The sequence below is a fragment of the Lolium perenne genome, chromosome 4 (assembly GCF_019359855.2).
Source record: "Lolium perenne isolate Kyuss_39 chromosome 4, Kyuss_2.0, whole genome shotgun sequence".
Lineage (NCBI taxonomy): Eukaryota > Viridiplantae > Streptophyta > Magnoliopsida > Poales > Poaceae > Lolium > Lolium perenne.
Genome location: NC_067247.2, coordinates 188,883,390 through 188,895,566, shown reverse-complemented (window position 1 = coordinate 188,895,566; position 12,177 = coordinate 188,883,390). Strand labels below are relative to the sequence as shown.

Sequence of the window (12,177 nt, the reverse complement as noted above, 5' to 3'; positions counted from 1 at the left end):
ATGTGGGAAAAACTACTAGTTTTGTTGCGTTCTAAGTTTGGACAGTACCGCTGGTTCTAGGCTTCAAATGGACGTCCGATGTTTAAAGAACAATCGAGCTCTTCTATTATTATTTACTAATTATCGGCCCTTGATATGTTTGCCCTACTTTTGGAGTTGAAATAAAATTCCATCCGTATTTATGAGGATGTAGCTGGTGGAAGCATCCCTGGTCAAAAACTAACTTATTGTAAACATGGCTCCTTCAAGTTTATGCTTATCAGTTTCTTTGCTTAAGTAAACAACAATACTAATTCTAAAGAAACTCATATATTTTGTGGTGTTTTGTTCAGGACTGTAGGCTTGGGCTTTCGTGGGATTTTATCCCTGGCACTACAAGCGTTTCCAAATACAAAAAATGCCGTTGCAAATTACTTGGATACCCAACTCCGGCCAGCTCAATGAAATCATGAGGATGACAAGCAATAATCTAAGCATGATATAAAAATTAAAGGGAACACTGAAACAACAACCTTGAAGCCAATAGCGAGACAGCAATGCGTCATCAAAATAAGATAATAAGTCCAATATGATCCTCAATACTGAAAGAAACATGGTCATTTTTCTTAGTGACCAACTTTAACAAGGGGTGAATGACACAGAGCAAGTTCAACTCAATCATAAAGATAGCACTAGTACGGAGACTACACTCTTCACTCGTCATCCTTGTCATCATCCACATCGGCACCAACAGAGGAGTCGAAGGCGTTCAGCATTTTAACAAGACTTGCCTTCCTCTCGTCATAGCTCAGCTTCTTGAGGTTGTACCGAAACAAAAGAGTTCAGTTAAAACACAATGACATCAGGGCACGGAAATGAGTAAGACAATAATAAGTTTAGTTACCTACTGAAGGTGAAGGCGTGAAGCACAAACATCGGCTCAAAACTTTGGGCACATACAGTCCGGCAAGGTCTGTTCAGTTGACATGAAAGTTATATGTACATTTTTCGGGTCTTTAGAGCGGGGCAGATTAAGACTACAATTTCCTCATTATTTCCAATATTTACCCTACTTCAGATTGAGAATTGTAATGAGCTAAAATGATACATATATATAGTAGGAAATTATTGCTGATCACAGAAACTGAACATCGGCAATGACAATTACGAAGAAACAAATGCTGTAATGGGGAGCACTGACTGATAACTATCCGCTCCGTGGTCTGTAAATACGCCCGGAGCGCGCCAACACGTTCGGGTGCCGCACCAGTACCAGCTTCTCGGTGCGCTGCCCGAAATCCACTCGCGTCCTTGTCCACATCGCCGGCCCGCCGTCACCGCCGCCGCTGCCAAGAGGGCCAGCATCACTGCTCCGGTCACCGCGGAACCTTGTTTGTTGTCTGCCGCCATCGGGCGGACGGACGGACACGGACGTCGCCTGGCAGGGGACCTGCTCCCGTCCCGGAACCGCGTGACGAGCTCCGCCGGCTTGGCCAGCGAGGAGAGCGGTGCCGCCATGTGATCTTGGATCGGGGGCGAGGCCAAGAGGGCGAGTTGAGGGAGAGGAGCTGGTGGGGTAGGTGGAGATCTTGGACCAGGAGACGTACATGCCGGCGGGAGGGGCTGAGGCGCCGGAGTTCCCCGGAGATCGGTGGCGGCACCTAGCCAGCGAGGTCGACTCGCGGAGGAGAAGGTTATGATTTTTTTTCTTCACAGGACGTCTCATACAAAGGAATAACGATTGGGTTTATTGGGTCGGGCCCATTTACAGCCTTTTTCCGGTGCGGTACCAAAATTGGCACCAGTATGAATTATACTGAGCAATGCTACACATACGGAACACTTCTACGGAATAATCTTACGGACTCACGCAGAGGCAGTGCAAATCCAAACTCAGCCCCGGGTTTTCAGCATTGCATCAAATTTCAACCAACCAACACAGCCCACGTTAGCATGTAAGATTTCTGTAACCCGAATCAGTCCGTACGTCTAGGATTATTGAATTATACTGGCCATGTTTTTGACACAAGTATAAATTTTTGTTGGCCTTTGAATGGACGGAAATTGAGGGCTATTATTCATTTGAGGGTACCACAAAACACATCTTGCCGTATGTGTAGTTATTATATTCGAGTTGGTCGTAGGTCATACAACACGTTTGGTGAAGGAGATTAGGATCATCCTGTCCATTCAATGTAATCTGACGATCTTCGCTCTCACAATCAACGTTGGATCAAGTCATCCCTCCACCTTTCCTTGTTCGCCGCTAATTCCGTATCAAATAACAATCAATGCAAATTAATTCCTTGCTGCCTATGACACTCCCGAAAAGAATCTTACCATGTATCATCAATGATGAAGATCGGGTCTTTCCTCCTTGATTGTTCGTGTGGTTAATTCTCCCGAGAAAATCATGGTATATGCCTTGGCTCATGGATCTGATCTCCACTTAATTTCCTTCCCTGTATTCTTCAGCCAGATTCAATTTTCTCGTCCACGCCATCCTATGTGCCATGGCAGCTTCCGTCACATACCTCTCCCTCTCTGCCCTCAAGCGCTACTGCATCAGCTTCATGCCGGTACCACCGCTTCACCAATCCCCGTGTGTCGCCCTCCCCTGCGCTGTGTCGGCAGTGGGCCGGCGGCCGCCCCTCTCCCAGCTTGCTTTGAGCCACCGGCGCCCCTGTCCTGTCTCTTCGCGGGCGGGTGCACTCTGCCGGCATCGGGCCGGCGGCCTTGCCCTACTCCGCCTCGCTTTGGGCCGGCGGCGTCCCTGTGGCCATGTCCTGTTGCTTCGGGGCGTCCTACCTGACCTCTGCAAAATCCTCTTACCCGAGGAGCTCGACACTGCCAGCATACCTAGCGTCGGCGCAGAGGAAACCTGCGAGGGGAAGAAGATCGAGAGGACGAGATACTTCGTCACACGGAACGGGTTCAGGAGGGCAACGTCGTCCAGATCGTGGCCTCAATGAGGGTGAGTTTAATTACTTTGGCGTCATGTTTAATTGTTTACTGAAGAAAGAGGTCGCGTAGGACTGCTGTCTGCTGCAGAAGTTTCAGATATTCAGTTGCAAAGTTATTATTTGGTTACGTTTAGTCCTCACATTCAATTATTCAACAACTGAACTTCAGTCCAGTGATTGTGCTTGCATACATGCAATTCCAGGAGAGTGTAACAGTCCGCAGCCACCGGCCATGCCGTGATGTGAGCGAGGGACAAGATACATAGGATCTTGGGAAAACATGAGAAGGAAGAAGATGGAGTAGAGTTTCAGATTTTCATTCAGTTTTATTCTGAACTTACAACGCAGGCACAGCTGGGCATATAACCACTTCCACCTGACAGTTGGGTTCGACAGACAGACACACACACAATTGTGCATTCCCCAATTGATAACCATTTTACGGCTTCGGATCCTGCATCACTGCAATCATCGACAAAGATGTCAGTGTACCATCTATCTTTTCCCTTAATCTTGGCGGTAATAAAAGGTGGAATCAAACGAGGTAGAAGTTACTGCCACCGGGCGATGATTAATCACAGCAACATGTGTAGTACTATGAACTACATCAAAGAATGTATGCTATATATTGTACTATCTCTTTGTTCGATTTGGTTCAAAATAGCGTCAGTTCTTTTCTACTGGTGTGAATTATTCTTGAAGATCTTCAGTGCAGTAATGACCTTTCAGAGATTGTTTTAACAAACGACTGCAGTTTGCAGCAATGGCCTAATCCTGTATAAAGGACCAAGGACGAAATGTCTTTGTTAAAGTTCTTTAAACTACGGTTCTTCATATGCTTGGAGAAATATTTAAGCCCATGTGATTTTTTTTCTCTTGCATTTCCTGCTTTAAACTTTCTCTTTACTTTTTTAGGTACTAAGCCTTAGCTCTACCTATCTTGATTTGGAGACATTTCTTGTTAGGTGTTAAGCTTGTCTGTACCTAGCTTGGTTTAGAGTTGTATTTTCTTGACATCTTATTTGTTGCTTAAGGTGTATGTACTTTTGTCCGCATTCAGGTAAGGGAGAGAATAGTACCACATGTGTTTGAAGGCTATCTATAATATTGTTCAGTTTGGGGTTCACGGAGAGGTGTCGAATTTACGAAAATGAACCATGTTGCAAATGTCTTAGTCCCTTTTTTGGACCCTTTGTAGATAGTTGCTACACAATATGCATATCAGTTCTAATGTACTTATCTCTTATCGATTTGGTTTGGTCTAGCCCCAATTTAAGTCAGCGAAGCATGTCTTATCAGTTTTGCTTCAGAGCAATCCATTGATCTGGTACCGTACACGGAGGTGGCGTTTTGGCACATGCGTGCATATGCACCCATTATAGAAGAAAAAAAAATAAAAAATGTCAAAAAAATCTGACATAATTTTTTTTGTTTACATCGTGACATCCTATGTTCGTTCACAAGTTTTCGTGGAAAAACAACATTTTGTGTGGTGTGTACAAAAAAGACAAAAAAATGTCCTATACGTAGTCGTGTTACAGCATCAAAATTTGTCTTTTTTACATGAGCCACAGAAAAATGTTTTTTTCTTTTGAAAACTTATGTACCAACATAAAATGTCTAGATGTACATTCACATAATGTACATTCACATAATGTGGATTCACATAAAATGTCTTATCAGTTTAGAATTTTTTAACACTTTAAAATGTGGATTCACATAATCTGGGAGCATATGCTCCTATGAGCCATGCGGTACACACACTTCTTTGAAGTGATCATGCCTTCAATATGGTTAGGTGCAGCGTGTGTTGTTATTATACACTATATAAAAGTTGATCAATTTAGAGTATCGTAAGTTGTTTGGACACTGTAGATGTGCTATTTATCCACTTATCCATCTGGTGGTGTATTGACACGTACTCCATCTTCTGGTCATCGATCGTGGTCAGTTTCAATTTCACTTTTTTTTCTCTTCATGGTTTACCGGCAACCAGTTTTGCTCCATCCGCCCCTTCCGGTCACGTGTTTAGTTTGCTTTGGTCAAAGCGGTATTGGGCCCCACCATCGATTTCTCTGGACTTTTCCCCACGATTCTTCTCTACTGCCCACCTCCCATCCATGGCCGATCGACCTCCATCCCTACTGCCCTCCCATGGAGGATTTTCCCTAGCCAAGATCCCAGCCCATAGTCCTCTGAAAAGTGCACATCTGGTCGTGATCCACCATCAACACACACCTGGGAGCCGTGCAAGGAGGTCAGCCGCATGAAGGAGTTGTCTGGATGCGGAGGATGACCGGCGCACTGATTTCTCCAGCAGTCACACACTGTCGTCGCAGCAGCGGCAAATCGGCGGAGGAAACAGAGGTGGTGAGACTCCATGGCCGTTCCACTGTGGTCTCTTCGCTTCTCTACTTTCTCGGAGTGCTAGGATTTTCTTCTTGCAGGCCGACGCACAGGTCTGCTGCCGCCGACGAAGACCACATGGCAGGCCCCCGTCGAGGAAGATTAAGATCGCCGTTCGCTCTGCTGGATGCCGATGCTGCTCCTTCTCTGTCCGACCATGCCGGCACTGGCGAAGAACATAAGGCAGGCCGCCCTTCCCTCCACGGGACACCAGTGCCGCTCTGTCTACGTGTGAACAATGTGCCCTCGCGTTCTACTTGTGTATTCACACCTCTGCATATTTTCGTTCTTTTCTCACCGATTTGGTTTCTGCAGCAAAAAGGAACCGTGCCACTCAGGACTGCTGGCTGGGCCAAACGGTGAGGTGAAGGCTTTGGTTTGCCACGATTATCTTTTCTTCACAGATTGTTTGAACAAGTATGTTTGGCTCTCAGGACTGTTTTGTCTCTCAGGACTGTTTTGTCTCTACAGATTTGGTCCTGTTGTGCTTCTCTGCCTTCACAAATTGTTTGAACTGATATTTTCTTTTCTTCACAGATTCCTTTGTCCGGATTTGGCTACAGGCGAAATGTTGTGGCTACAGGCAGCTATTCCAGCAAACTTATAATTGGTTACATGGATGAACCTCAGACAGCGTGTCACTTCTGTGTTAGGGTGCTCTCTGTGGCTACGCCTCATGAGTAATTTCCCATTGTATTGGCCTCATTAGTTGTGTTTTTACATTATTGCTATTTCAAATTTGCTTCGTGTATTTCGTCCGCCAGTGAAGGTGTGCGACACAACCTTCTTCAGGGGCTGGCTGCATCGGCGGCAGTGGAGGCGCAGGTATGAATTATCAGCCATGACATTAATCGGTGACTGTAGTCAGCGACAAAAGGGGAGGATGATATGAGGAAGTATCTTGGTGTTTGATTCGCTAGATGCAAGGTTGTCCATGCAAGCAAAATACAGAACACAATCTTATTTAGTCATAGAAGCTATCATTGCTTATAGAACAACAGACTATTGTGTAAATTGATTACGGAATATAATTTGATTTGGTAATTGAAAATTTCGAGAATTGTATGTGCTAGGGAGGGCCTGCGAGGATGTTTGTGAGGGTGAGGCTGACGGATGGGTCGTAGTACCAGTAGCCGTTCCGGCTCCCTGGACGCTGCTGGTTGGTACTGTCTACTCCGATGAGGAGAAACTCCGGCTGGTGGCACACAATTTTTTCCTTATGCACTAGAGAGTTTGTGCAAATTGGATTCTATATGTTCACTACCTACTACTGATTCTGAAGGTGCAATCATTTCAGGTTTAAGCGGCATGGCATGTTCACACTGTCCCCTGCTTTATTAGGAGATCTTATGCCATGTCTTTCTCACTGCAACATTATATATTTTAGTTATCTTATGATGTAACACTTGATTTTGGAAATTCAAACTTAATATGTCGTTTTCTCTACCACGTTAGTGAACAATATATCCAGGTTTGCCTGATAATGTTAATGTGTACATGCAGGATTCTTATATCTAAAATATTCTCCGTCAGTACTGATGGAAAACTTGAGGTATGTAGAGGTGTAATCTTTTGGAATGTAATTATCATGATTGTTTCCTGCAGAGTTTTTCTCTTTGATATAATAAATGCAGTACCATTTTGTTTTGTGGTTTTAAGGGTAATGTTTAAAGTCTAATTGCATTCCTCTTTCATGAACAATTCACAATGACATCTTCAGGCGCTACTGAGCTTCGGTTAGTTCAAGCTACACTTGGGCAATTATACAAGTTCGCCCTTATATAACTCCTTTTGGATCCGTATAACCAGATCAAGTTAATATGCTGCTCCTTGCTTCTACTTCTGAATTTCTTTATCACCGTTGTATTTTGTTTTCATTTTGACCTATAAAAAATGATATCTTACTATTTTTGTTGTTGCAAAGTTAGCTGAACCATAGATACAGCCATTCCCATATGGTGCTAATAGTATTGTGCTGCAAGTTTGCATGTTCATGAAAGAGGAATTTAGAGCATCCTAGGAAGGGTTCTTATATCTAAAATATTCTCTGTCAGTACTGGTGGAAAACTTGAGGTATGTAGAGGTTTAATCTTTTGGAATGTAATTCTCATGATTGTTTCCTGCAGAGTTTTTCTCTTTGATATAATAAATGCATTACCATTTAGTTTTGTAGTTTTAAGAGTAATGTTTAAAGTGTAATTGTATTCCTCTTTCATGAACAATTCACGATTACATCTTCAGGCGCTACTGAGCTTCGGTTAGTTAAGCTGCAATTGGGCAATTATACAAGTTCACCCTTATATAACTCCTTTTGGATCCGTATAACCAGATCAAGTTAATATGCTGCTCCTTGCTTCTACTTCTGAATTTCTTCATATCCGTTGTATTTTGTTTTCATTTTGACATAAAAAAAATGATATCTTACTATTTTGTTGTTGCAAAGTTAGCTGAACCATAGATACAACCATTCCCATATGGTGCTGATAGTATTGTGCTGCAAGTTTGCATGTTCGTAACTTTATACACAGGGTTCTGATATCCATAATATCAATGAGAATAAGTATCTAGATTCTCTGGCAAGACTATGGTGCACAGCTTTAGATATTTACAGATGTATTCTTGGGGATACGATTCTCATGATTATTTACTAGAGTTCTCCTTTCGTTATAATACATGCATCACCATTTATTTATTTTGATTTAGGAGAAGTTATTGAAGTCTAAATACGTTCCAGTTTCATGAACAATTCTTAATGTCATCTTCAGGTGGTACCCAGCTTCGATTAGTTCAAGGTGCAACCGAGTAATTAACAAATTTTACACTTTCAGCCAGAAAAATTTAGTATATATACTTCTCCTTTTGAATTACTTCATCACCATTGTATTTGTTTTCATTATGATATATAAAAAGTATATCTTATTAGTTATTTTGTTGTAAAATTAGCTGAACCATGCATAGAGACAGCATTTCCCGTGTGGTACTGATACTGATATGATTGTGCTGCAAGCTTGCTGCAGCCTTTCCCGTGTGGTGCTGATAGAGTCTCCAATGATGCATCATACATTCTCTTGATTTGCAAAATAACACGAGCTTTTCGTCTCCTTAACCATCCTGCAGCTAGAAGTTTTTCTAATGCCATTATTTTGGATGGACATGATGTACAGAAGGAACTCATTTGTCAGCGCATATTTTCTTGATCCTAACAGCAATTATAATTACTTTCTGTGTCAAATTACCACCTACAGTTCACTGAACAATACAGATTAGTAATTTAGCACTTACTAATGTTTTCAGAGCTGTGGCGAAAATCATGTTGCCGGATACAGATCCTGGATGCTGAGGTAGAGAAGATGTTCTGCCTGGTTAGGAATTGCCAACTTCGTTATCACGTTGTCATGATGCTCCATTGCACCTCTTCATATATCCTGTAGTTTGCTAAAGCATGAGCTTTTGTGCTGAAAATTTTGAAATTTGTAATGGATGTGGCTGGGCAGGCTTGCTCCTTTGTGGGAACTTACGTTATTTGCGGTCTAATTGATCTGGAAGGCTTCAAGTTGTGTTTGTAACATTTGAACGACAGCTGATTTGCTAGCATGCATTGCTAATTTTATGTTTCAAGTTTTCCTATTTGAAATACTATCCCGTTTTGTTCTTCGCCTCATAATCACCTAATGGACATGGCATGGTGTTGTGCCATAGCTCCATTCTCCCCTGCAAGTCACTGACAACAACTGATCTTTCCGATCAGTTATTAGAAGTCAAACGGATTATGGAAGAACGCTTGCCACAGTGTACAGTAAGCTGACTTGCTGCTACTTGAATTCTGTTTACAACTGTTGGTGTGCAATAGATAGCAGGCTACAAATAACACTGCGTCTGGTATAATTTGTACACCAAGCGATAATACAACATCAAAACAATTCAGTCAACTTTACGTAGTGTTCAAATGCGGTCTCTGTTTGCAGTCCTGCCACACACTGCCTTGGACAGCCCTAAAAAACTCAATGTACTAGGCTCTGTATATACATGAACAGCTCGCTGCATATTATATACAACCTGAAGATATAAAGTAGAAATTAAATTTCATTGCATAACAGAGTTCGAAAGCAGAACAAACTAAAGATATGATTTCTCAAGACAATCGGCTACGAAAACACTAAGGTTAAGGTTAAGGCGAAGCACAATATTTCTACAATATCTAGAGTATGTGCGATCAAATTAAATTACTCCCTCCGGCCTGCCTTTTTCAAACAATCGACAAAACATGTGTGACCACGGGCGCGGCGTGCCGCCGCGCCAAAGCTTCCTAGTTTATGATTACAGAGGGAGGGATGGTGCTATCAGAAGAGATGCACATTGTTCTGTTGCCAAGAGGTCTGCATTCTCTGAGAAGCTGAACGTTAGGTGCAGCTAATGCACTCCTTGCTTTTAGCCCCCTTTTAGCCAATGGAAAGAGTTATTCCGGTAGATCTTTTCTTTATTCCAAAAACTCAGGTGGACACTGAGGAAATTGGAGATGGTTCAAACAATCAAACACACGCTCATGAATTCTCCCAGATGAAGGGGGCTACATGTTAAAAAGAAACTTGTGGACATGGCCACTAGATAAGAAAGTGTAGTTCTATTTTTGGATATACATACATTGTCTTGGTATAAACTGAACTATACATAAACAAATAAATTACGGATTGATTTTCGTAGTTAGAAAGATTAATAAATCTATAAGTGCCATAAATATGGCAAATTAGCTAAGAATCAGCGTGCAAAAAATTAAAACCCTAATAACATGGGGTACTCAAAGTCCTATGTAAGAGAAAATCAACGAAGTAAAATATTGATAGAATTTGGAGAGACAATTGGAGTCCGCAAAAAATATTACTTTCTACATATATGATGTGGAATTATGCGAAAAATAAATTTAATAGCTTTTGGATTATTATTATCTGGCAAAGTAAAAAATGCATTCTATAATTGTCGAGTTATGCAAAGTGAATATTTTTGTTTATTTTATATTTACAATAATGAGCCGTGGCAACGCACGGGCATTCAGCTAGTGTGTAGTAACGTAGGTATACAGCTTTGGACCATGATCCTGAAGGATCAGCCTAATTAAGATTAGCCACAATAGGAGTATCATAAGTAGTATCATGCATGTCATGTTGGCAAAAATCTGATGTGGCGTACCAATTAATGAGGTGAGAGATGGGACTGGTATCATAATATGATACCGTATCATGGTACGTAAAACTAGAAAACTTAATGGCAAACACATCATGTATACAAATTTGTATTGAGATTCTACAAAACATTAAATATGATGATATTATGATACTATCTTATGATAATATGCATTGTGGGGGTAGTATCATAAACTAGTATCATGTGCATGCTACTAATGTATGATACTTCCCATTGTGACTAGTCTAAAAACATATAATTAACTAACTAATTAATGGATAAAAAAACTAGACTACCCATTTAAGTTTGGGGTGAGGGTCTATGAAAGTACAACGGGTTCATTAATTATTAAGCAAGGTAGATAACAAAGGTAACCACGAGCAAAACATTACGAGATATAAAATAATTACCTACACAACTAAGTCATCTTCTTCCATTGTAAATTTTTTATGAAGATAAACGAGTTCTTGCAACATAGTCGCCACAAGAATGGAGGGATTAATTCCCAACTGTTCCTTTTTGGTGATATGCAAAAAAAAATTTGAGAACCCGCGGAAGATCTGCACGTCATTGCATTAAGCTTTAAGATTGACGAAGTTGTCCGAGAGTAATGTTGAGTACAACCCAAAGCGGGGACAAGCAACACACACCACCGCAACCCCCCACACGGCTACTCTACACCTTTCACAAGCCCATGGTGCGAAGCTACCCAGGTGGCCCATTCATCAAGCAGAAGGTTGAGGGAGGAGGCCATGGACGTGCGATTATCCTCAAAGAGACGCAAGCGTTGCGCTCAAACCAGAGGTGCGCATCGCCAGCATGATGAGGGAGTTAGCCTCCTTCTTTGCCCCAGCAGCGAAGTGGGAGGAAGCATCAACGTGCGATATGCAATTTGAACGGTGTGCAATGAGCTGTGGTTGTGGGTGCCTTCCAATTTGTTCTTTTTTGTCTCTCATAATCTTACATTAAAACGTGCAAGTATATCTCATATATTTGCAATAGTATGAATCTATCTTATAATACTAAGTTATCAGTTGTCATGTGCTAGATGCAAGAAAAGGATACATCTCTCACATTACCTCAGAAAAAAACATCTCTCACGTTACAAAGATGTTGTTACTATTTTACAATATGGAGTGATGAACTATGTAGCTATCAGCGTTGTATGTTCAGCTTCCATGCTTGGCTTGCTTGAGGGGCATGGAATCTTGTGTTCTCGGAAAAAGTTGTACTCCGTATTTGTTTGCACTGTGGCTTCTCTGAATCTGGATGCATACTAGTACAATGGACTGGGGAGTGGAAATTTTTAACATTTGTAGGACATGTTGTCCATTACTTTTATTTCGTAGTATTACTTCCAGCGATTGTCTAATTTAATATTGTGTACTATGGTAGACATCTGGATCACGCAACAATTACAAGCCTGCACACATCACCTTCCTGCTATCTTCATTTTCTCCTTGAACTCCACGATTTATATATTTGTTCTGGATAGAAGCAGACGGATAATTTCCTTTTCTCGTCTGACCCGCACCACAGGAGAACAAACAAGATTATGCGAGTATACATAGTAGTATAGTTGTTGTGATGGGAATGAGGGCCATCGGGAGTAGAGCAGTTCAATGTATGTTCAGCGCGGGGATCAGGTATC

General features: G+C 41.7%; 2 long non-coding RNA genes across 2 annotated transcripts; one reads left to right on the top strand and one right to left on the bottom strand.

Annotated features, from left to right (window-relative positions):
- Positions 1 to 541: 541 nt before the first annotated feature.
- LOC127348919 (uncharacterized) lies at positions 542 to 1,693 on the bottom strand. The gene is made up of 3 exons (XR_007880021.2): positions 1,181 to 1,693; positions 884 to 952; positions 542 to 794 (listed from the first exon to the last, which is right to left on the bottom strand). It is a non-coding gene; the product is annotated as an uncharacterized lncRNA (long non-coding RNA).
- Positions 1,694 to 2,149: 456 nt separating this feature from the next.
- On the top strand, positions 2,150 to 3,622 carry LOC127348920 (uncharacterized). The gene is made up of 2 exons (XR_007880022.1): positions 2,150 to 2,953; positions 3,146 to 3,622. It is a non-coding gene; the product is annotated as an uncharacterized lncRNA (long non-coding RNA).
- Positions 3,623 to 12,177: the final 8,555 nt, after the last annotated feature.